This window comes from Kogia breviceps, chromosome 2 (assembly GCF_026419965.1).
Source record: "Kogia breviceps isolate mKogBre1 chromosome 2, mKogBre1 haplotype 1, whole genome shotgun sequence".
NCBI classification, from domain to species: domain Eukaryota; kingdom Metazoa; phylum Chordata; class Mammalia; order Artiodactyla; family Physeteridae; genus Kogia; species Kogia breviceps.
The window spans coordinates 8,506,069-8,530,637 of NC_081311.1; positions in this window are offsets into that span (position 1 = coordinate 8,506,069).

Consider the following 24,569-nt stretch of genomic DNA (forward strand, 5'->3'; position numbering starts at 1 on the left):
GCAGCCTAAAAAGTAAAAATAGATAGGAGTCACAGAATTCATGTGCTGAAGTTCACTCAACAAGTCTGTGACTGCATATACCACGTGCCAGCTGCTGCACACTAGAGGTGCAGCGGGGAACAAGGCAAACTGGCCTCGCCTTTGAGTAGTTAACATTTTATGAGGAAAGGGCAGTCCCCAAATTGGATATGTACTAAGAACGAAAACAAGGGCAGCAGTAGAAGAAGGAGAGGATGGGAGCGGCCCCCTTAGTGGGATACTCAGGAAAGGTCTCTTTGAGGAGGTGACTTTTAAGCTTAGAACTAAAAGATGTGAAGGAACTGGCTAGACTCACGGTAGGGCAAAGTGTGTTCTGGGCTCAGGAAGTAGCCTGTGCAAAGGCCCTGGGGCAGGAAAGACCAATGATGTTTGAGGAGCTGAAGGATGCCTGATGTGGTCAAAGGGTGTCTGAGCAAAAGGAAAAGAATAGTCGCGCAGGAGGTTGGGAAGATGGGCAGGGTCAGCTCACGGGAAGGCTACCGGCAGGGTTTGGGGCTTTCTCCTTGGGGGTAGTGGGGAGCCACTGAAGGTTTTAAAGCAGGAAAGGGATGTGCTCTGATGTGTAAATCCAAATGACCACAGTGTCTTCTGAGCAGGAAAGAATTGAAGGAGAGGGAGGAGGAAGTTATGGAAGGCCATGGACAGAATCCAGGTGGGAGAGAAAATCACCATATTTTATCCATAAAGGAACCCTTCCACCCTTCACCCAAAGGTGACTTACTGGTAAGTTATACTCTATTCTAACACCATGGTCATCTTGGCTCCTGGCCCAGAGCACGAGAAAAAAGTAATTTTAAAAGGACCAGGAGGGGAACTCCTGGGTGAGTCCCCCAGTAAGTTTGCTGGAAGAAACTAAGGAAGTCACGTAAACCTGAAAAGCAGACTCGAGAACTAAAGTCATTGTAAGGGGCCACTCCGTGCAGGACCAAACAGCCCCTGCACCTCACCGAAGTGTTCCAGAGGTGCCATCCGATGCCTGGAAGCAGCATTTCCCTGACCTTGGACAGTTCCCCAAGGCTGGGTTTGCACATTCCTGTTCCAAAGGGCTGGCTCCAAGCACAGTGGCTTATCGTCTCCAGAAAATTCACTCCTGTGCTGAAGGGAGGTGAGCCAACGGTGGATGCTCACAGAAGCAGAGCCACTCCCATGGCACTCCCTGTACCTGTTCCCAGCACTCTGCGTGTAGTAACCCACTTAATCCCCACAAGAGCCTCGTGAGGTAGATACCAGTATCAGCCCCCGATACAGAGGAGGCAGCCGGGGCTTGGGGTGGCGAGGTAACTTACCAAGGTCATCCAGGCAGTCTGGCGCCAGGGGCCATGGTCTGCTGTGCAGAGCTGCTGGCTACACACACTCTAACCCAGCCCACAAACGCAGAGCTGCTGAGATCTCACTGCCCGCAAACCCGCTACTGGGCAACCGGGGTCCTGCGCTGGGAGAGCTGGCCATCTGTTGCCTAGTACAGAAGCGAAGCTGTCAGAGAACAGCCATGACCCAAGACAAAGTGATCCTCCTTGGCGTTCCTCGCTGGGTAACATGCGACGGTTCATTTATCTGTTCCGCATTCACGAAGCATCTACTGTTTACAAAGTCCTACTTGCAGACCAAAGCACAGATGCTAGAGTCCAATCCGAGTCCTGTTCTGCTCCTTGCACGTGTGGATTTAATTCTGCCAAGCACACGTGACTGGAGTAGTTGAGGCGCGGGGGGAGAAGTCTCTGGATCCAGTTTGGCTTTTTAGTCCTTTGGGAAAACAAAGCTGACAAAAGTTTTGCAGTATATAAATGTTAAATATTTGGGTCTTCGGCGCTTAGACGCCCAGAGGTGGTAGGTGGAAGGCTCATTTCAGCTGATCCAAATTTCCTTCCATAACTTAAATCTCTGAGCCACGCTGTTTCCTCCAAAAGTGAAATCAACTTGATTACCCCCCAATGTCAGGAACCTCACTGCCTACAAGGCAGTACCTTCTTAGCCGTCCTTTTGCAAGCTCCCTTTCTCGTGCTCTGTAAGGGGTCCGTTCCCCACACCCACAGCAACCTGCTGGGTGAGCGGTCTTCTCTGGTACCTCTTACGAAAAATTAAAGGTCAGAGGAGGGTCAGGTAGCCGAGGAGACATTAAAATCTAGGCCCTCCACATGTCCCAGATGGAGACCAGGATATTTTAATAAGGGTATGATTTATGATGAGACCTATGCTTCCCTCCTTATTTGAAAATGGTAGCAGGGGCTTTCTTCACGTCAGCTATAAGGTGGATCAAGTCCCCCTTTCATGTTTTGCTGGATACTCTGCTCCTTTTGGGGAAAGGCTGCTTCCCAATAAATAAATAACAGCAAATCACAAATAAAGTAACACCCCAGTCCTTCCTATCCTGGGGTTACACGTGATTTACCAGGACTGAAATTTACAACCTAACAGCTTCCGGAGGGGGTGGGGGAGGGGACAGAGGGGCAAGCACAGGGGGCCTCCCCTAGTGTCTGAATCCCAAATATGTGCCTCGGAGGGAAGGGTGTAGTTTCTATTCTCCCAGAGAAGAGAATCAACAGAGAAATAACGATAGTGTGCAGTGAAGGGAAGAAAATGAATAAATAAGCCCACTATGAGCTGGATTCAAACATTTATTTTACATGAAAGAGGGCTAATGACATTCAATAGGATAGAGGAAATCAAAGAGGCACAGCCAGCAGCCACTCTTTTAAGCCAGATTTTGAACACAACCCCCCAAGGGCTGTTTCCACCAATTTTGCAATAAATCACGCACTGACTTTTAGAAGAGACAGATATTTAATTCGTGCATTAGAACCACCGGGCCATGAACGAAGGCTGAGACCCTGGCAGCCCACACTCCTCTTGCACAGTCCCTTAAACCACCCCGCTATAAAACGATGCTCTAATTGGGTAATTAAGCACCAGGCAGGCTGCAGGATGAGGGGCTGATGGCTGACCTTTGGAGCAGAGATCAAAGTTCGAGGGTTAAAGGACTTGCCCCGCAGGGAGCCCACAGCTTCCTCTTCTGCTTCAGGTAGTTAGATTATAATCAATTATTTAAACAGACAGCTCTGTCCAGGGGTTGAAATACCCGGGTGAGAAGCCAGAGTACCAGAGAGTGTTAATTACCTGCTCTGGGTAGGAGATGGAGTCAGCCTGCCGTGTGCATCCGGGAGAGCAGGTGGCAGAGAAAACACAGTGCCACAGGGACTGGTCCTCCGGGCAGCACTTTGGGGCACAGGAAGGGCTGAGGTCCTACCCCTGAGCTGGGCGTTCCGACCCCACCCCACATACATGCACTCTGCGATTATCCGCTCATTCAACAATGAGTGTGTGTCCTGGACAATCCAACAGGGATCAAAACCTCACAGGGCTCACGGTTTGTCCAGTATCACAGAGAGATGAAGTCGTCACGGCCTGATCCAGCTTCCCAGAAGCAGAGAGCAAAGGACAGGAAATTCCAGTTCTCCCGCAGTTCCCAAACCCCAGATACGTGCATCTAAGGGGGAGCATCTCCTCAGTAGGGAAATAAAGACGGTGTCTGAGAAGGGGACATGCACAGACCTCGTTGTGGGGGAAACGGCCCCGGCAGGGAAATCAGGGGCTCCCCGATGGAGTGAGGAACTGAGATCTGAGGCATAGGACTGCCAGGGCCCAGCACTTAGGGGAGTCAAAGGCATTCGCAACAGAGGGGACAGCACGAGGCAACTCACAAGAGAAAGGAGACCCAGCACTGGAGAGGAGGGGTGGGGGTGGGAGAACAGCTGGGGAGGCCCCGAGAGAACCCACTCTGGATTTACCCCGCCAGCATGAGAAAGGCACTGGAGGGTTTACACAAGTGTGTGTCGGGTGGGACGGGCAAGTAACCCGGTCAGATTTGCAAGGTCTCAACGGGACCCAAGTCCAAATCCAAGGCAGAGGCCCTGGCCCAGCTAGGAAGAAGGGGGCAGAAGGTCCAAGCACGCCCCTGCCCCTTGCATTGGAAACAGCACGCCCTTCTCCCATCCCGTACCGTTACGTGGCGGCGTGGCAGGTGGGGTGGCAGGACCCCAGCCCCGGGAACGTTTGGAACGCCTCTCGTGGAGACCCTGCTGGGAGGGCACCATTGTCCCTGGGCCCCCTCACAGCAGCGGAGGAGCAGAGGCTCCACGGGGAGGCCTGCTGGGAGGACCAGGGCCTCTCCTGGCTGCTGGAGAGGCTGCCTGCTCTGGCCTCTGGACCCGGATGACACTGGCTGGTGCCAGAGCCTCGTGCAGGAGAATGCAGACCCGGCCTCCCTGCAGCACACATGCCACGCCCATGTCACCACTGTGTGCAACTATGCCTGCCCCCCTCCCCAGAGAGTGAGCGCCTTGAGGGCCTCCCTCGCCGCGCACCCTTAGCCCTCAACACATGACCTGGTGGGCAGCGTGAATGGCATTTCTTAAGTAGCAGCCCTGCCCCTGCCTGCCACCTCCAATCACTGCTGCTTCGGGGTGGGAGGTGAGGGCTTTCTCCCCATCAGCTGCAGGATCAGCCCCCAGTCTTAGAAAAATGGCTTCCCGGGCCCGTCTGAGCCAGGCCAATAGGCGGCCACGGAGGCTGGGAGGCCAGTGAAGACCAAGGCGGCTGCTGCGGGCACGGCCACGTCGCCACAAAGCAGCATCCGTCCATAAACAGAAGCTGTGCTGCAGCTCTGTCGGCAGCTGGAAATTCTACCCTGAGCTTGCGCCATAATAAAAGAGACAATGGAGAGGTTTTTAGTCCCCCCAGCCCCGCAGGGTAGAGCACTTGCCCTCAGATATAAATGAGGCACAGGCGCGAGGCTTAGCAAATCCACAAATGACAACACCTCTGAGATGCCCATTGTGTCCAAGCTGACTCAAGCAGGTTTGCATGTCCCTGCATCCCCAAAACAATAGCTCAAGTAGTCATCAGATGGCCAGAAACCAAAGCCACCATCATTAATATCCAAGAGGTGCTATTAATTAAAGTACCCCTCACCCATTATGTAGAGAGAGCTGCTATTTCTATTTGAAGCCTGCTAGTTTGGATAACTGCTTCCATTAAAACAAAAAACTCACTCTGAGATACGATTTCACATGCAATTGCTTTGGGGTTTGAGACCGGCCGCCTGCGCATGCCGTTGAAACACACACACAACAGATCCTCAAGGCCCGCAGTTACCAGCACCTATCTGCTCACGGGCTTGCAAGCAAACAAACACATCCTCCTGAATTAAACTCCACTCGCCATAATGGCAGTGCCAAAGCCAGCAAAGGCATGCCAGAGGCTGGAAAACTGGCCAGCACATCAGAAGTCAGTCATCCAGAAATCTCATTCATTCATTCATTTGTTACTTTGTTTGGTTTATTCATGGTGCATGGGGTTTGTGTACCTACCATGGGGCTGGACCCTGTAACAAGCACTGGAATAGTACAGTTAATCAACCAGACCCAGTGCCTGCCCGTGGGGCTTACAGGGAATCCAGGAGCAGAGACAGAAATTAAAGCAGTGACAGCACAAACTAGTAGACCGGAAGTTCCCAGAATGCAGGGCCCTGCCCACCAGCCGGTGCCTTTGAGACATGAGGGGCTCAGAAATCTGCATGCAGAGAGCCCCAGGGACCAGCAGACAACAAATGTGGCCCCTCGAATTGTCCCCATGCTGACAAGCCTTGGATGGAGTGAGCTATTCCAAAGGTCTTTGCAATCTGATGAATTCAAGTCAAGAGCTATAAACTGATACAGAGAGATACGTTAGCAGGCGCTGTACAGCTGGGACCGTTTTGAGGATTGGAAAGCCCATCTTGAGCCTCTCTCTGTGTTGGTGATACTTTAACTTGAGCGTCTGCTGGCTCTTCCCTGATGGTCTGCTGTGAGATGCTCTGACTAATTCTGGAAGCAACCAGTCCCCCAAAGCAAGAGGCTGTAGAGACTAGTGTCTTCCAATCAGCCCCCAGGCCAGGACGAAGGCTGCCCAACTCATCAGTGTTGGTGGGGAAAACCTTTTCTCTCAGGGCACAAACAACGAAACATCAACCTACTCCACGGTACAGGCTGGGGCCAGTCACATGGAACCGGAATCCCAGGTCCTGAGTTTGCAGGATGAGGGGTAATTGGAAGGAAGGGAGGAAAGAGGAAGGGAGGGAGGGAGGCAGGAAGGAAGGGAGGAATTGAGGGAGGAAGGGAGGGAGGAAAAGACGGGAGGGGAGGGAGAGTAGAGTGGTTAGGGACACTAGACAAATATTTTTTTTTTTTTTTTGGTATGCGGGCCTCTCACTGTTGTGGCCTCTCCCGTTGCAGAGCACAGGCTCCGGACGCGCAGGCTCAGCGGCCATGGCTCACAGGTCTAGCTGCTCTGCGGCACGTGGGATCTTCCCGGACCGGGGCACGAACCCAGGTCCCCTGCATCGGCAGGCGGACTCTCAACCACTGCGCCACCAGGGAAGCCCGACAAATATTTTTTAGAGGAGAAATAGATGAAGTCAGTAGATACAACCAAGGTTAATCTACACTTGCTATAAAATTCCCTTTCAGTATAGTATAAACTGCAATATCATTGATTCACTGGTATTATTCCATGAGAACAAATGATCGCTGATGAAAGCCACTGCAGGTGATAAAGGAACTTGAAAGGCAGAGGCTGCCAGCTTTGGGTGTGGAAGCAGCTGCGTCCTTAATTATGTTGCCTGATTTATACTCTATTAAATCTGTATATAAGTAACCCATTTCTCTGAAAGCATTTAAACCTCTTCTATTGCACCAAACACAGTGCTTTTATTTGAAATAAATGTATCCAGCTCTTTGGGGAACATATGGTATATTTCTCTCTTATTAATAATTCAGTTCAAATGAGCAAAAATTAGTTGGTGCAGTTACGGCTGATTTTGTCCTGAAAAGATCCGCATTAATTTTAGACATTTTGTAAATTGGGCTATTAAATAAAAGCATTATATGTGAATTACCCTTTAAATTTTAAGCAACTTGGTAGTTTAATGGTATTTTCTAGTCAGATTCATTTTCAATCTTTAAAAAATTATAGTCATTATGGTAAGACAAATTTTTGAAACCTGCTCCTTCTATCCAATTACATATTGTTCTAATAAGTAAACTAGAAAACTTTTATGTTCTCATTTCAGGGCTCAGCCCTGCTTCGCTCCCTCTTTTGCTGGCGTCAGTCTTCTGAGACGTTGCCTAGAGGGAGGCTGGCCCTGCCCGAGAAGCTCTGATGAGGGGCCGGGCTCTTGGGGCGCTGAGTGCATCCAGGAGGGGATTTATCATGAAGCTCCCGAGTTCGTCTTCAGGGTCATCAGCTCTCTGCTGATGGGGTCTCCTCTCTGGATGGTGATAATTCCTCACTAATGGTGCAGAGCTCTGGGCCTGCGGAAAAGCCAGCAAGGCCCCAGCCAGGCAGTTTTGCTGGAAAGGCCAAGGGGTCCTAATGGCGAGGGAGATGTCAGTTACAGAAGATGAATACAGAGTTCATCAGCTCTGCACTCAAGCCTGGCAGAGACCACCAAGGCCAGGCCCACTCAGTGGTCCCTCCCCAGCCACCCGGGAGCCGCGGGGCAGGTATGTGAAGGCCCAGTGGTCCTCCTGAGGAGCTTCCCTTGTTTGGTCTCATTCAGAGAGCCTGGGAGGAATGACAGGGCTCCGGAGATGGCTAGCACCTCAGCTGTACAATTGGCTGTCTGTGTGATCTCGAACGAGCGTGGCTCTGGGACTTAGTTTCCACAACTGCAAAATGGGAGCTGTTGGAGGGCTATTGAGAGGAACGAATGAGATGGTGCTTGGGAGGTGCCCAGCCCACACCCACCCGGGGAGCTGACAACTCCTTCCTTCCCTACTTCCGGAGCTGGCATCGGTTTTCCCTTTTCCTAATCCAGGCGACTGTCCAAGCACAGTGCCCATCTGGGACAGCTGCGCTTCCCGTCCAGCTGGCTGTGGCCCCTGGAGAAGCTCCACACCGACACTCCCACCATCTCCCCACTCACAGCAGTAGCTCCAAGACTGGAATCCTCTGTCATCCTTCCTCCGAGCCCCCAGTTCCTTCTCGCACTAGGCTCTGTGTTTTCCAAGTGGCTCACTGGACGCTGAAATAGGCGGTGATGCTGCCATGTCCGTGGACAGCCAAGGCGAATGGGGAACCCATGTAGGGTCCCACACAAGCAGCCAGCCCAGCCCTCCTGCCTTACCCTGCCGCTGAGCACGGAACTTCCTGGAACGGTTGGGGCAGAGAGATTGAGGCAGAGCAAATATCCATCCTTATCACATGCAGGCAACTCTCAGATCTCCATCCCGTGTGGCAGATCTGCCCCTACTGAGTGAGGACAAGGAATGACACAGCCTCAGAGCAGGACCTGGAGCCCACGGTCAAGGAGGATCCCCTCTGGGGAGGAGGAACTCTCCAGGCCGGTGCGGGCAGCACAGGGAGGGCTCCCATTGTACAGATGGGGAAAGCAAGGTCCTGGGAGGAGAACGGGCCTGCCCAAGGCCACCTAGGGGAGTCAGGGGACCACTCTGTGGGGAGAATTTACACAACAGATGCTAAGGTCCTAAGAACCCCCTAAGGTTCTTGTCACCTGTGATGGTCCCCTGCCACGTGCCAGCCCCTGGGAGCCGACCTAGAACAGTGGTTAGGGACACAGGTTCTTGTACTGGCCGTCCCACCACTTACCAGTGTGAGGCCCTGGCAGATCACTCAGTCTCCCTGTGGCTCTGGCCTCAGCTGTAAAATGGAAAGAACACCGCTGACTTCATAGACGGAATGAGTTAATCCATACAGAGCGCCCAGGAACTCTCCAGCCAAGGAGTTTTTAGGAAAAAAAAGAATAATGTGAACCACCAGCTGGGGTCTCCGTGGCAGGTCCACATCCTCTGCTCCTAAATAACAATGTCTGAAGGGCCGTTTCTGAGAGTGGACTCACCCCCGGTCCTGCCCCATGTGACCCAACCAGACGCCAAGCCACTCCTGGCTGCCCACGTCCCGCTTGCTTGAGAACATGGCGCAATGTGCCCACTATCACGTCCGCTAAAGGAGCGCTGCCTTGGTATCCGAGATGGCCGTGCCATGGGAAAGGCCCGGCTGGAAACGCCACCCTGACGGGCTCAAGGTGGAAGTCCGGGTCCAGGAAGGAAGCGATCATCAGCAGAGATTGCGTAGCTTTATACATCACTCTTAACGCTTTCAAAGCACTTCCGCGCACACTTTGCCATTTGATCTCCCCATCAGCTGGGGGTTATTCTTCGCAGCAATTAGTATTTCCAGTTAATAGCGAGGTTAATCTACTTCCCCGAGGCCTCGTGGTAAGAAACAGAGGAACTGGGGTTCTAACGCTGGCTCCAGACCCTCCTTCTTGGTGATTACACTGTACTGTGCGAAAGATCAAAGGTCTCCTTGTCTGTGGTCCTCAAAACAGAGCAAGGGGGCTGTGATGGCTGACAATGTGTCAACTTGGCTGGGCCGTGGTGCCCGGATACGTGGTCAGACATTATTCTAGATGGTTCTGTGAGGGTGTTGTTGGGTGAGATTAAATCAATGGACTGTGTAAAGCAGAATGCCCTCCATAATGTGGGTGGGCCTCATCCAATCAGCTCTAGATCTGAATAGAACAATGGCTGGCCTCCCACTCCCCCAGGCAAGCAGAATTCTGCCTTCAGACTTGAACTGTAAACATTGGCTCTTCGTGGGTCTCCAGCCTGCTGACCAACCTTGCAGGTTTTGGACTTGTCAGTCTCCGTAACTGTATGGGCCCATTCATTAAAATAAGCCCAGACAGATAGATAGATAGGGATACTTCTCTGCAGAATGCTGATTCATACAAGGGCTTCAAAGAAAACAGCATCCCCACGCATACTCAGTCGCATTAAAACTTTAGTACTTTGGACACTGAGAAGGTGGAGTTTGGTTGGGGTCATTCTTTCTTTCAGGGGACAGGTATTAGGCACTGCCCACGAGCCGGGCTTGATGGGGGATATACGGATGCAGGCCCTGGTGCTGCCCCCAGAGTGTCCAGACTGGGAACCAAGTCAATGGCAGTATAGAGGGAACGCCGTGTGGGCCTGGATTAACTGAAGCCTTCAATGCTGATTGACCATGTGAACTTGGACTTGACCTTTCTGGGTTCCAGTCCCTCTGTATGGCAAAGTGAGGTAATAGTGCCTAGGACATAAGCCCTGGGTATGAGGAGCGGGTGAAAAACCGTGTGCCAGGCCCTTCACACAGCACCTGGCCCACAGTCAGCACTTAGTGATTGGTAGTTGTTACTGGTATTGATATCGATAAAAATGAGCTGAATGAATTGGTCCTGAAGTCTCACAACCAAACTTCTTCAAGAGGATGGCTGTATCTATCAGGAGAGCTGGAAAAAACTAGGCATTTGGTCTAGAGGAGGGTGGTGTAAGAGGACACTCAGGTACTGAGATGACTGCCCGAGAGCAGGTGAGGCAGTGCCTCTCTGTACTCTGATGATGTAGGAACAAGAGGGCTCTTGATGAAATTAAAAGGAAAACATCTAAAAAGCACAGAAGGAAATACTAACGTACATGCCATGTCATGAGCCTGCAGAACTCTGGACCACAGGTTACTATTTGGTGGCTTAAAGGAATTAAGTGCATCGAGAAGGATAGCACAGTTGGGTTCTGTCACTTCTTCTGGCATCAAGTGGGCCAGGTGGTCGATGGGAGAACCACCCAAATGCTGACACATGAGCAGCTCTGTGTATAGTTAGTCACAGGTGGCCACAAACTCAAGCAGCAGCAGCATCCACCACTTCCCATCAGAGGAAGACACTTGGAAGATGACATGACAATTGCCTGGCAAAAGAATGAAAGGACTCTCCATGTCTAGGGTTGAGCCAGGATCCAGGATGCCAAGCATCCAGGCACAGCATGAATGACGTACCATGGATATTTCTGCAGTGTAACTGACAGCAATAATAACGATAAGATATGCATAATATGGCAATGACATTTAACATCACCATCCTATCCTAGAGGACAGGGTAGAGAGAAACAGATGGGTAAACAAACTAGAGTGGTCGAAAGTCCCACGTGCTATGACAAAGCAGTCCAGCAAAAGAGAAGACCACCTCTCCTGTGGGTGGTGCAGGGGATCTGGGTAGAAAAGATCAACCGATACTTGCGCTGAGACTTCCAATATGAATTGGGTTTTTACTCGGAAGATGGTACAGTAGTCCAGACAAAGAAAGTAAGGTACACAAAGCATGGAGGTAGGAACAGGCTTAGCTCATCCAATGAGTCCTAAGGGATTGAGAATTGTTAGAGGCTGGGAAGCAATGGATACAGGAAGTGAGATGAACAGTGACGCCAGAGGTAAGTAGGGGCAAAGTCTCCAACAATGGGTCATATACGTTGATGAGATTCAATTGCGTGAACATCCTTCATGCCCCTGTTAAAAAACAGAAAAGGAATCTATATTCTGAGTTCGTTCCATGGTCTTTGAGATCTCTTCAGCTGCAAGGAAGCATGTAATACCATCAAGACCATCAGAAGAAAATTCTCCCAACACAATGGAGAATGATGTGTCAAACAGTTATGCGTGGAGAGGTTTGGAAAGGAGTCCATTGAAGGGGTGGGAATGGGGAAAGGCCTGTGATCTCCAGCCACCTGTCTCAGTCCATTATACAAAAGGTGGTTAAAGACTAAGCACTGGCTAAGTCACAACCAGGAAAACAACTGCCAGAGACACACTGCCATGTCTCAGCGAGTCTTAACGTATTTGAGTAAAAATGTCCTTCTTGACATTGTAAGCTTATGCACTGACCCTGGTTCTGGACACAAATGCGATCTTAGCAAAATGTTTACATATTTGTAAAACCAAAATGTTTCTAATCTACGAGTCATCTTATTCAAGGCAAAAGTCTAACTCAAAGTGTCACGGTGATTAAAGGCAAAATGGAAGCAGCTTTATTAATCTGTGGGTCATGCAGTTATCAGCTTGATCACGGGCAGTAGCGTATGTGACCTACACAGAGGATTAACTGAGGGATTGAAGGGAATTGATAAATCTATTTTTTATACTGTGTGCTTGAGGCAGCTTGTATGAGGATGAGTAATGTTAGCTGCTAAAACAAACAGCCCCCAAGATCTCAGTGGTCTGACCCAATAGGAGTTTCTTTCTAGTTCAGGTAAAATTTCTTTCTAGTTCTAGTGTGGAGGCAGGAAGAAGAATCCTGAGTCTTCTCCATTTATCCAACAGATGGAGAGAGAGAGCAAGAATCACACAGAGGAGGTTCTCTTCACCTAGAAGAGATGCATGAATGCATTCTTGCAGCAGGAACTCAGTCATAGGTCTCCGTCCAACAGCAATGGAGGCTGGGAAATGTCAGGTAAAATTTCTTTCTAGTTCTAGTGTGGAGGCAGGAAGAAGAATCCTGAGTCTTCTCCATTTATCCAACAGATGGAGAGAGAGAGCAAGAATCACACAGAGGAGGTTCTCTTCACCTAGAAGAGATGCATGAATGCATTCTTGCAGCAGGAACTCAGTCATAGGTCTCTGTCCAACAGCAATGGAGGCTGGGAAATGTCAGGTAAAATTTCTTTCTAGTTCTAGTGTGGAGGCAGGAAGAAGAATCCTGAGTCTTCTCCATTTATCCAACAGATGGAGAGAGAGAGCAAGAATCACACAGAGGAGGTTCTCTTCACCTAGAAGAGATGCATGAATGCATTCTTGCAGCAGGAACTCAGTCATAGGTCTCCGTCCAACAGCAATGGAGGCTGGGAAATGTGGTCCAGCAGTGGTTCCAAGATGAGAGCACAGGTGTGAGCATGAACGGTCTTGGCAACATAGCTCAGTACCCAAAATCAAACTTTAAAACAGATTATATAGGGCTTCCCTGGTGGCGCGGCGGTTGAGAGTCCGCCTGCCGATGCAGGGGACGCGGGTTCGTGCCCCGGTCCGGGAGGATCCCACGTGCTGCGGAGCGGCTGGGCCCGTGAGCCATGGCCGCTGAGCCTGCGCGTCCGGAGCCTGTGCTCCGCACCGGGAGAGGCCACAGCGGTGAGAAGCCCGCGTACCGCAAAAAAAAAAAAAAATTATAAAATAGCAATAGTTTTCAAAAGCATTTGTTTTTATTCCTGTTCCAAGTCATAATGATTTCTTCCCTCATTTTCTCCACTCTCCAAAGTTATGCAACCATGACCCATGTACCTCTGGAGACTTAATATAAAATATAAATCAACAAATTCTGCTCTGAAGCCTTGCACGGCTCACGTGCGGTAAGAGCTTGTGCCGGCAAGCGGGCCCAGCACACGTTTCCGAGACGCGTCCCGCCCCTCATTCTCGGCATTCAGCAACCCTAGGAATGCAGGATTATCCCCAACTTGCCCCAAATCTCTGCTCGGTTGTCTAAACTGGATAGAATCCACCAACTCTCAACATCTAATGCCCTGACTTCAATCAAATTAGCTGTTGGACAAAGTCAATTCTTTTGCCGTCTGCTTAAGAGACACAGCCAGAGCCCCGCCGGTCAGCAGCGTCCTGGACGAAGGCTGTGTGACTCAACCCAGCCGCCGCGGCTCGCCCTGCAGACAGATGATGCCGGCAACCGTCCCTCTGACCCGGCCATTTCTCACACAGCAGGAGAGACCCCATAATTTCTTCGTCCTGGCTTCTTGGGGTCTACTTAGATGAAGATACACGACCATGGGCTAGGCATGTGACAGCTGAGGGGGGAGGGCAGCCTGTGTGATTATGGCTAATCATCGTCCCCCTGTCCCAGGGTGGTTGATGCTTATCAATGAATGCCACCAAATGTGGTGTAAAATCCCAGATAATTAACCGTGAACGGGGGATAACATATCCCAGGCCCATTTCATTCATATTTTAGAGGGAAGACACACAGGTAAACAATTCAAACCACGATGTTTATGCTACCACCAAACTTGGGAAGGAAGCATCAGTATTGTCTCTAGCAGGCTGTAAATTCAGAAGAGACACACACTTTCCATCCTGCAAAAGGCAAGGCCCAAACCGCCAGGACAGGGGAGAATTTATTTTTTCCCCTTTTCTCCTTAGCCGAAGTTATTATCACAACTGCCGGGGAATTTGTGAGATTGGGAGATAAGGATCTTAATGATTCTTTGGAGACCCGTCCATCACCGCAAACTGCTACCAGGATCGAAATTACATCTGCATTTGAATTAGCAACATTACTCGCCAATTTAGATCAGAGTGAACATTTTTCCATTGAAGATGGAATTAAATTAGAAAATGAGTGAGTCTTTAATTTCCAGATTATAAATCACTGAAAATAATTCAACTCCTGTACCTTAAGGCCAATTACATTATCCTAAGCGACATTTTATCTCCCAACCTTTGGAGTGATTTGGTGACGGGAGCCTTCACACAAATCAGTCTTGCTCCAGCAGCAAGGAGTACATCTGCCCACCGAGTCACACACATAAAACACCAGAGACCGTTTTCATGCCGAAGCTTATTCTACACGAAATTCGATTGTCTGTTTGACAGTGTATTTGCGTGTTCTCACGGACTGACGCATCAGCCAGACACCAGGCCTGGATTACGTCAAGTTCAGCAATGAAATTTCGAAATGACTGACTTGTTCCAGGTTGGGGCATCATCACCCCCTCCATCATCTCCCTCCCTTTGGCTTACGAAAGACAAAGACGTCATGGATGTTTCTGAGTCTGAACTCTCATCTCCCTGCGCTCACAGCGCCAAGTCTGTCCCGCTTCCACCCCCTTTCACTTAAATTACTGGCTGACGTTTGCACATCTGTCTCTCCCTGGACTGAGATTCTTGGAGGGCAGGCGCAATTATACGAATGCCCGTATCCAGCCGGCAAAGTGGCCGCCTCAGAATGGGTGTTTGTTAAGTATTAGGTGCAAAAAGGCTTGAGGGAACGGCTGACGTGGCATGTCTCCACCTGGCACCGAAAGAACGGCAGCCGTAGAGATGGGACAAACAGGTAGCCAGGCCGCCCACTTGCTTCCTCACCACCTTCCCCAGCAATACACTGGGTCAACCAGAAAGCCAGGGAGGGGCCTCTGTCACTAGCAGGGTCTCATTTTCTTGAGTTCACTGGCCTACACAAAGATCAAGGAGTCTCCCTAACAAACCACAAGCCTTGCTCATCCCCTGAGAAAAGAAGCCTTGACCCCAGAAAACTTCTGCGTCCCTGACGCGGGGACTGAGGGAGGGATAAAAAAGGAAAAGCATGATGAAGTCGTTAGGAGAGAGGGTGTTTTAACTATTCGGGCCTTTTAACGAGGGCCCACTTGCAGACAGGAAAGGAGGCAGGAGAAAACATTGTTCTTTCCCTAAGGTGCAGATGGTGACTGACGGGGTGTCGACAGACTTGACCCGGCGAGGTGGACGAGACCTTGGCCGGCTCTGGCCCGGGGAATGAGCCCCACGCCCCCCGTCCGAAGTGGGAGGTGAAGCCACCGGATCCGATGGATAAAGAGCTTCCCACCAACCCAGCCCTGGGACGGTCCACGCGACGCCTCAGTGCCCCACATCGCCGAGAACAGGGGTGCTGAGGGTCTGACGCAGCCCCCCCCGACTCTGTGGGTGGCCTGAGCAAAGGCCCCCCCTCCAGACCTCAGCCTGCCCACCCACGAAACGGGGGCCTGAAGGTGGACTTGCCTGTCTGGGAATAGAATAGGAGGAAGGATTCATGACATAAGAACGTGGACGGCAGCTCCCAACCCCAGCAAGAAAGAGAAAAAAGCCCCGCCTCTCTCGCTCAGACAGATGGCTGAGCTGCTCCCCGGTTAGAGAGGGAAGGGCCCCCGTGCGCCGCGCCTCGCCTGGGCTCGCCTCAGGTGGTGGAAGGCGCAGCGGCCTCGCAGCCGGATGCCCCCGGCTCCCTCTCGCCACCCAGCAGCCCTGGGTCCTCCGGCCCGCGCCCCGGAGGCCGCCGCGCACTTCCCCGTCCTGGAAGAACAGACACCGGGTTCTCGGGCCCTCAGCGTGGGCGGCAGGAGTCGGCCACGTCAGGGGGCGGAGCAACTTGCACGTCAGTCTCCAAGCCCCGCCCCGCCCAGTGCGGACCCTGCAACAGGGACCCTCCTCTGCCGTTCACCTGTGTCCGACACAGCAGGCTCCCCAGGGACGGGCACATGAGTGTCGTCAGAGCCACAGGGAATCGAGCTGTCGTCCAGGGGCTCAGGGTTCCTCCAGACATCCCAGCTGGGGAAGGAGAGCCGAGGGTGGCGGCTCTGGGCTCGCTTCCCAGCACACACACCCGCCCCTCGCCCTAGCAGCTGCTTGTTGCGTCTTTACACACTGGCTTCTTTAACTCTCGCCTGAAGCAATCAGCGGTTCTGCCGCTCAGAAAACTGCTGCATTTACGTTAGCAACTGACTGCTGGAGTCCAGCTCACTTGGTCCATATACGGGAAGTGAGACCAACCCAAGGAAACCCTGCAAGTTCATGACAGAGCTTGGACCAAAAGCCAGGACCTGGACCCCCTCCTCATGCCTATTCAAAAATTACACAACAGCAATGGCCGACCTGGCTGGTCACCGTCACCATCACCGTGTATGACCCAGGTACACTGTCGTCATGAATAAGCTCACTACAGCCCTATGAGGTAGGAGCTATCCCATCATACCCATTGTACAGATGGAGAAGCTGAGGCTCGAAACATTAAGTAACTCTCCCAAGGTCTCCCGGATAGCAAGTGCCAGAGCCAGTGTTTGAACCCGGGCAGTTACGTTTTCGAGCCCACACCTGTAATTGCCAGTGTCTCTCATCAGAGAATCGGAAGGCCTCGCCCTCCCTCACCTTATTGAGGCTTCCTCATTTTCCATGAAGGGCAAGAGGCTGAGGCCCTTGACCCTTCTTGCTTTGGAGCCTGGGGGGTATTCAACAAGGGTTTAGAGTTGCCAGATTTAGCAAATAAAACGCTTTGGGACCGACTGGCACTGCACAAGTATTTGCTGTTTAACTGAAATGCAAACGTCACTGGTAGCCTGTCTTTTCCTAGCAACCTTACCAAGGTGGCCTGTGTTCAGGGAGCTGTGAGGTCGGGGAGGCTCACCTGTCCCCCCTCTGGAGACAACCTCCTGCACAAGTGTCCTCATTGCCAGGCCCTTGTCCCAGGTCCCTGGCTCCATCTCAGCACTCCAGCTTACCATGCCCTGGGAGGGAGGCTCTGGCCATGGGGCTGTCTGCCACCAGCACCCCTCCAGGGGCATTTGAGATCACAGAGGGACTAAAGGGCAAATGGAGGCATCTTGACAATTTGGCTGAGGAAGGATGCAGAGTAACTGATGCTTCGGCTCAGGTCCCCAGCTCTCAAGGGATGCCCTGGCTGCCTCTCGTGGCTGCAGGAGACACCTGGGCTGTCACTGCTCCGTCCACACCGGAAGGGGGATGCAGGGTATCCGAGGTGATGTTGGTGACCCATGACTAAGGGAGGGGGTGATGATACAAGGCACCTCTTCCTCCCCAGGTACAAAGCAGGCATTGCTAATCAATCACTGCACTCTACCATGGAACCCAGACGCAGCCTCAGCATCCTCCTTAACACTGTGATCAAGGAATCAGTGTCGGAACAGAGATTAAAGCCATCCCTGAGGTAAACTCAGTCCCAGGGACTGGGCTGGGCTGGGCTGGGGAGATGGGGAGAGAGAAGACGGGGTTGGGGAGCGGGTTGTAAAGGGGGAAAGGCACAGACTCCAGAGGCAGAAATGGGCTCCCCAGCCTGGTGCCGCCCCTTAGCAGCTCCGAGACCTTGAGCCAGTCAAATTCCCCTCTAAGCTCTCCTCTCGGTGCAGCCAGCTTGGTGCTCTCCCCTCCTGCAGAGCCAGGCAGGGGTGAATCAGAAGAGGCAGGCTGCTCAGGGCCTGCCTCCCAGCAGTTCTCAGCGGGCATCCTGCCCCCTTCTCCGTGAGACTCTCTTTGAACAAGTGCTCAGGCCCAAGAGCTAGGAATGTGGGCGCAGGGAGCTCCCAAGGCTTCGGTCCCAGCTGGCATTTCTGAGGACTTTTCCTAGGAAGAGTTCAGGATCCCAGATCTGCACTCACAGGCTCAGCATGGAATGACTTTCCTTAGGGCTCAGGGTACGAGCTTCTGAACCAGGCAGCGGAGCAGGAAGGAAGGACTAGATTCACACACAGCAAAGGTGTCCGTGGTCCTCTGTTCACCACTGAGGGCTCTTCGACCATCTGTTGCTGGATCCCGAGGACACCTGACCCTGGCGATCCCCTCCCTCAGTAACTGAATTATCATTAACTGACTCATTGAACGAAACACCAGCATCTGTAGAACTTTACAATTTGTGACCTATTTATACACATATAAAAACATATATATTTTTTTAATCCTCACAGCAACCACGAGTAAGGGTTGTAGAGGAGTTCTTCTTAGACCCACTTTAAAGATAGGAAAACTGAGTCTCACGCACTGCTCAAGTTCATGCCAAAAATGAGCTGACGTGGCAGGAGACCACCAAGCCCAGCTTCTTCTGGTGCCCCAGCGTCCTGCAGGAACTGTCGGTGAGGGCCTTGCTTGCCCCTTGAGGCCTCAGGGGGGCTGTGACCTCAGGAGTCAGGAGTCCTTGAATCTGAGAGATGGGAAGGGCCTCTTCTTCTCCCGGAGGATAGTGGTCTCCGCAGAGCACGGCTTCCCTGCTGGGGCACCGGCTCCTCCTCTGGGGCCACGGGGAGAAAGGAGGGCAAGAGAGCCGGCCACGGCGGGTGCCCACTCGGCTGAGCCGGGCTGGGCAGCATCTCCCCTTTCTCCCGCCCAGGCCCCCTCCACCCTGGATCCGCACGTACACACACACACACACACGCACACACGCGTGCACATGCAGCCACGGCCTTTGCTCTCCTCTGGGGCCATCGCCCACCCTGACCCCCACAGACGTTCTTTCCGGCCTCCCTACCATCACCTGATGCAAAATTCCTATTTTCTATTTCCCTAGTCCTCGACCTCAGTCGTCATGGGAAGTGTTGAGAAGCCGGATAGCCTTGCTGAAATCGGGTCTGTCTCGTGAGGTGAACTTTGAAGCATTTGAAGGGACATTTCCAGTCCCTTTAAGACACTGGTCATAGAGGAAGCAACGTCTGGAGCAGGAACTTGCCTCTTCATGGGAGAATCCGGTGAGAGCTTGGGACTCTGTCTCCAGAAAACCAGTGCTAAGTGCACAGACGCTCACACACACACACAATTCCAGGGGGGCATCTCTTTCTCCCCTGAGCTTCCCCCCACCCCACCCCACCCCTCGGTTTTGTCTCTCTCTCCTTCCTGAACCCAGGCCCTTTGCTGCTGAGTGACCCAGCAGCAAAATCATCGGCCTCCAGCCAAGCAGAACTTACCAGGACCCCCTCCCCTCGGCCCAGGCCTCTCCCAGCCCGGGGCTGCCTCACAGCTGTCACCCGTGCCCTTGGCATTCAGGGTATCAGGACTGCACCTGCCCTTGACCCAGCGCCTGCGCCCACTCAGGACCTCCACGCTGCCCTTGCTTCCTCTCACCCCAAGGGCTCTGCAAACCACTCCAGTTTCCCAGACACAGTGATCCTTTTGAGGGACAGAATCATGTTTGTTTGCCTTCCCTGAGGGAATCCTAGCAGAAGTCTCCCTTCCCAGTGCCAGGGTCCAGCCCGTCTCAGGGCTACAGTGGGAGGTACCTCTGAAAGGTTACCCATCCCAAGAAGGGGTATGGCAGGAAGTGTGCTTGAAAACAGATTATGCCATGTCCATTTAAATTTGGTAAGACAACGGTGACCAAAGATGCTGTACTTTGGACCCTGGTGGCAAAGCTGAGCCTAGCAGAGAGGAAAAAGAGCTTCACCACCCAACCCAGGACGGCCTCAGCTGTCCAACATCTGGGAGCCTGGCCCTGATCCCAGCCCTTTGCCTGCACGTGAAATTGAACTTCCTGATTAGGATCACACCCCTTTGACAGATGAAAACACTGAGGCTCAGAAAGACTGAGTGGTTTGCCAAGGTCACTTAGTGAGTAAGAGGCAGGTCCAGCGTTCAAACCCAGGACGGGCTGCCTGCAGTGTCCATCCTCCCGGGGGTCACAGGGCTGGATGAGTCCCCAGCTCGGCCCCGAGTGCAGGGCAGCACTGAGCGGCTCCTGCCACTGCAAGTCCTGCGGCCGTGGGGATGGTACCCGGGCCTGTCGAGATAGTATCTCTCCCCAAGGCCCCACTCTTGTTGCCATGGCTGCACCATCTTCCAGGCTCGGCCTCAGGAAGGAAAACCAAATTCTAGCAGCTGCAGATGAGGTGACACTGTCTCGGGTCCTGGGCCGCTCGCTCCCTGGTCAGGTGAGCATGTAGTGCATGTGGCTGGACTTCCAATGCCCGGCAGACAGGGCGGGTGGGGAAACGCAAGAGGGGCCAGACCCCAGGCAGCAGGGAACTCTGGGGTTGGCTGCTGTCATGACAACCACAGCTGGTTTCTCAAGGGGCATGGGACCAGGGCACACAGTGGGCAGTTGGGCCGTCTCAGCTGACAGCCCGGCCTTGGGCAAACGGCACTTCCCTCTTCGTTACTCTCCCGAGGCTTTCCTGTTGTTCTGCAGGCCAGGAAAGCAGTGCTACGGCCACAGGCCCCCTCCCGGGGCAGATGGCAGGCTGGACACCGTGCTGACCCCCAGGAGAGAGCTGCGCCTGCCTTGCTCTGAGCTCCTCACCTGAAAGGCCGCTGAGGTCTGGCAAGGGACACCTGCGTGAGCATGGCCGCCAGCCTTCGAGTGAAAAATCGTCATGAATCCTTTGCAAGTCAAGAGGCTTTTGCTCCCAGAGCGTCAGTCGCTCTATCCACAAAGGTGATTTGCTTCTCACCTGTCTCTGAAGGGGGCCTGGATTTCAATATCCACTGACCCATAACCTCCAGGAGGTCAGAAAACCTGCTCAGTTAGTCACTGCTGTATCTCCAGAGCCTAGAACAGTGCCTGGCATGTTGTAGGTTCTCAATAAGTGTTTGTGGAGAGAATGAGTGAATGAACGAATGAATGATTGAGTGAATACTGCAGCGCCTGATTGGAGAGTCACGAAGATTCATATTTTTTAACTGATTGTAGGAATTTTGAAAAAACAGCACACCAGGCTACCTGTCTCCTCTCCTTCACCTCTCTTCCCCACTTCAGGTAGAACCTAAAAGTCTAGAAAAGACTAGATTCCAAAACTCCGATGAAATGCATGCAGCATCAATCCTCAAGAAAATGTGCGTTTCTGAAACCTAACAAAAGGTTGAAAATACTCCCTAAAGAATCTTACAGGCAACACCATTTGAGGATTATGGTACCTGGCTTGTTAAACACCCTCAATAAACAGACACTGGTTGGTTGACCAATGGCTCGTTTGAGTGTCAACGTGATTTGTCTTTGGCCAAATTTTTCCATCAGCTTCTGGGATTCAGAATAACATTCAGATATGGCCAACATGACCCCATTTTGCCTTTAATTTTTCTCTGTGGCGCCTTTGCTCCCAGAAGCACATGGAAAAAGATCACTTGAGGCTAGTCCTGCCAGGGCTCGGCAGACAGGTGTTGGTGCACCTGTACCAGACTGCCCTGCCATCTGGGCTCATCTCCAAGGCCCTGGCACCAGGTGGCTCGCTAGCTCTTGGCTCCAGGTCCTCCGTGGGACATACACAACCTTGCCCCAACGCTTCACCACCAGGGCCAAGGCCCTTCCCTAGACAATGTCGGAGCCTGTCACACAGGGAAACATCACTGTTCCTACAGACACAGGCCCCTCCCCCCACCCCATTCTTGATCCTGGACATTAAATATTTATGAGTTCTTAAAAAAATAATCCACAAACCTCCAATAATGCAAGTTGTCTACTAGGCAGGGAGATTTCAGGCCGATAAACATTATTTAGAAACACCATGATATGCTGCATATTGTGATGTGATTGGGGACCATATTAAAACCCGGCGAGGCTATTATACCTAATTTTTGTTTCAATTCAGGCAATATCGCCACTGCTTAATATGATTTCTATTTACTTTTTTCTATTGTTAGTATTTTATTGGGGTTGTGTCTGCTTTATCAAGCAGATCGCCTCTGAAAGGGAGGTCAGACTATGCTCAGACCTCGGGATTTTCTGTCATCTTTCTTTTAAAGGGGTTTCCATTGTATTCTGCTTGGCCTGAATTCACTCAAAAACCCTCAACGCTAATATAAACTCTTTTTCTTCACTCGTGTCCAATTACAATATTTCTACCTGCACAAAACCTGACAGCTTGATATTTAAAAGCTATATAAACTCTCATCATCCCGTTTTATGTTCCCGTTTTTCCACGGTACCGCTGGATTTGGGTGAATGCTACATAAAATGTGTGCATTGAAGGGTTTCAAATCAAGTTATCGCCTCCATCTATAAAAATTGAATTTTAAAGGTTATTTTAATTATAAGTTTAAACCCAGGCTCTGTTAACGACAGAGGCAGCCTCTTCCACTAAAGCATTCATTCGTCTTCTCCCCGGGGCCACAGCCAAGCTGAGGAATACTGTTATTTCCTGAACAAAATGTAATTTTGCAAAACAGGATATTATTTTTTAAAGTATTATGCACTTTGCACAACTCTCTCTTCCTGGACTGGTCCAGGGCGGTGGGAATAAGGGTGATTTGTGGCTCTGCCTGCTGAACAAAGTCCGCTTTTGCACAACCTGCAGGAATCTTTATCACAAGTGTGAAGGAAGAGATGATATCAATACCCCGACTACTTTAAGCCACGTCCAACCCACCCGACAGTCTGCAAATCAGGCAAGGGTGTCACATAGCCAAATAATTTGGAGGAAAAAATAATTAGTAGAGTAAGTACATTCCGAATTTTCAGCCCTATTTCTTCAGATTGCAATCTAAACTCCTTTAGTTTAAGATGAAAATAAAATCATTCTTCTGTGGGCTCCTAGACTCCGAGTTTCTAAACGTGTTATTGAAGCCATGATTGAAATCTGACAAAAACAGACTGCGGTTTATAACCATGTCCCGCAGCCAAAGTATGGCACCAATAACTAAACAATACTTTATCACCTTTGCCACTTTCAACAGCTCCCATTAATATTGAGATCATTGTGTTCGGCCCTCTATTCCCCAGCTGACTGCCTTAGTGACAGCACTGGCTAAGGCGGTGACATTGAAAAATATTTGCCATGACACAGCCACAAATCACAGCAAGACAAGTTTAAAACTCAATATTCACTCAACTTGCATCTGCTAGCTCCTTGTTCCAATTTCTAAAACACAATTATTATATGCTCCTTTTCTCTGAAATAGCAGCACTCAAATGGGTGTATGCTAAGCCAAGAGAGAGAGAGTGATAAAGAGAAATTCGATTCTTTAGGGTTTGCCAGGAGTATCATTTTATAAGCCAGAAACTATCATTGGGAGAGGGAGCTTAGGATACGGACACTCATGTGGGGGAAGGTCCCTGTTTTCTGGACTGTTCAGGACACTCACAGCAGCCTGAACTCAAATTGCAATTACTTGTGGTGCTGGGTTCACACGACAGCCTAATTTTACACGTATCAATTTTTATTTTCAGCTTTCTCAAGATGCTGAAGCAGATGTTGGCCCGCTTGGCAACTGCCCCTGACTCACTTTGCGGAGGCTGTGGTCAACATGCCCCCCGCCCACTCTACTCCTGCTCACAGTGGTGGGATCGTGCCAGCTGTCAAGTATCAGGAGCCCGCGAGACCTTGAAAGCGATGCCATTGATGCTGGTTCCCTTAAGGAAAAACTTCCAAGAGGCTTGGTACCCGCATGGTTTGGACCAAAGCCATTCTTCTCTGGGAGCGTAACTGACTGGGACTCAGCATCTCCACAGCAGACAGCATGTGTTTTCCTCCGTGGTCCTCACGCCTGGCACAGCAGCTAGCACTCAGCAGACACCCCGTGAGTGGCTGTGGATGGAGAGTGGGCATTTATCCAAGGCCAGGTCATTGTACAAGAGCATCCTAGCTCTGCCACCGTGGAACCTCCACCAAGTTACTGCCCTTCCTGGAGCTTCACGCTCCCTCCCTTTCCGAATGAGAAGACTGTGCTGGATGACCCAGGCCACCCCCAGCACTCGAGCTCCGTTTCATGAAGAAAATCCACACTGTGAACAGAAACCACCCGAATCCGTCATACTAAGTGACTGACGCACCATGGTGACCTTCTTACCCCGGATATGCTGAGACACTCCTCAGACCCTGAAAGCCTTGGGAAATCGTTAACTGTTCGTTCTTGCTGCATAGATACATGGCTAGAGTTTTTTCCTGGTGCATCGTTTTTGTAGAGAAAGGTGGCTGCTGACCCATCAACTATGGGCATCAGCCTTGAGTATCACTGAATTCAAACAAGGTCAAGACTGGGAATTGTCCTTTGGACTTAGCAACCCGAAGTCATTGATGATATAAATGAAAACCACTTCAGCATACATAATCATAGTAAATGTGAAGTTGACCTTCGCACATTAAATTAATTCATGCTGTGGCACAAACGAGTCTATTAGGTCGGTGCCCTTGACCCAAAGATGGCTCTTCTTATTCACTTCTGTTTGTCTGCAGGATCAACAGGACAAGAGCAATCTCAGGGCGACCTGCCCTGCCTTTTCTGAGCAG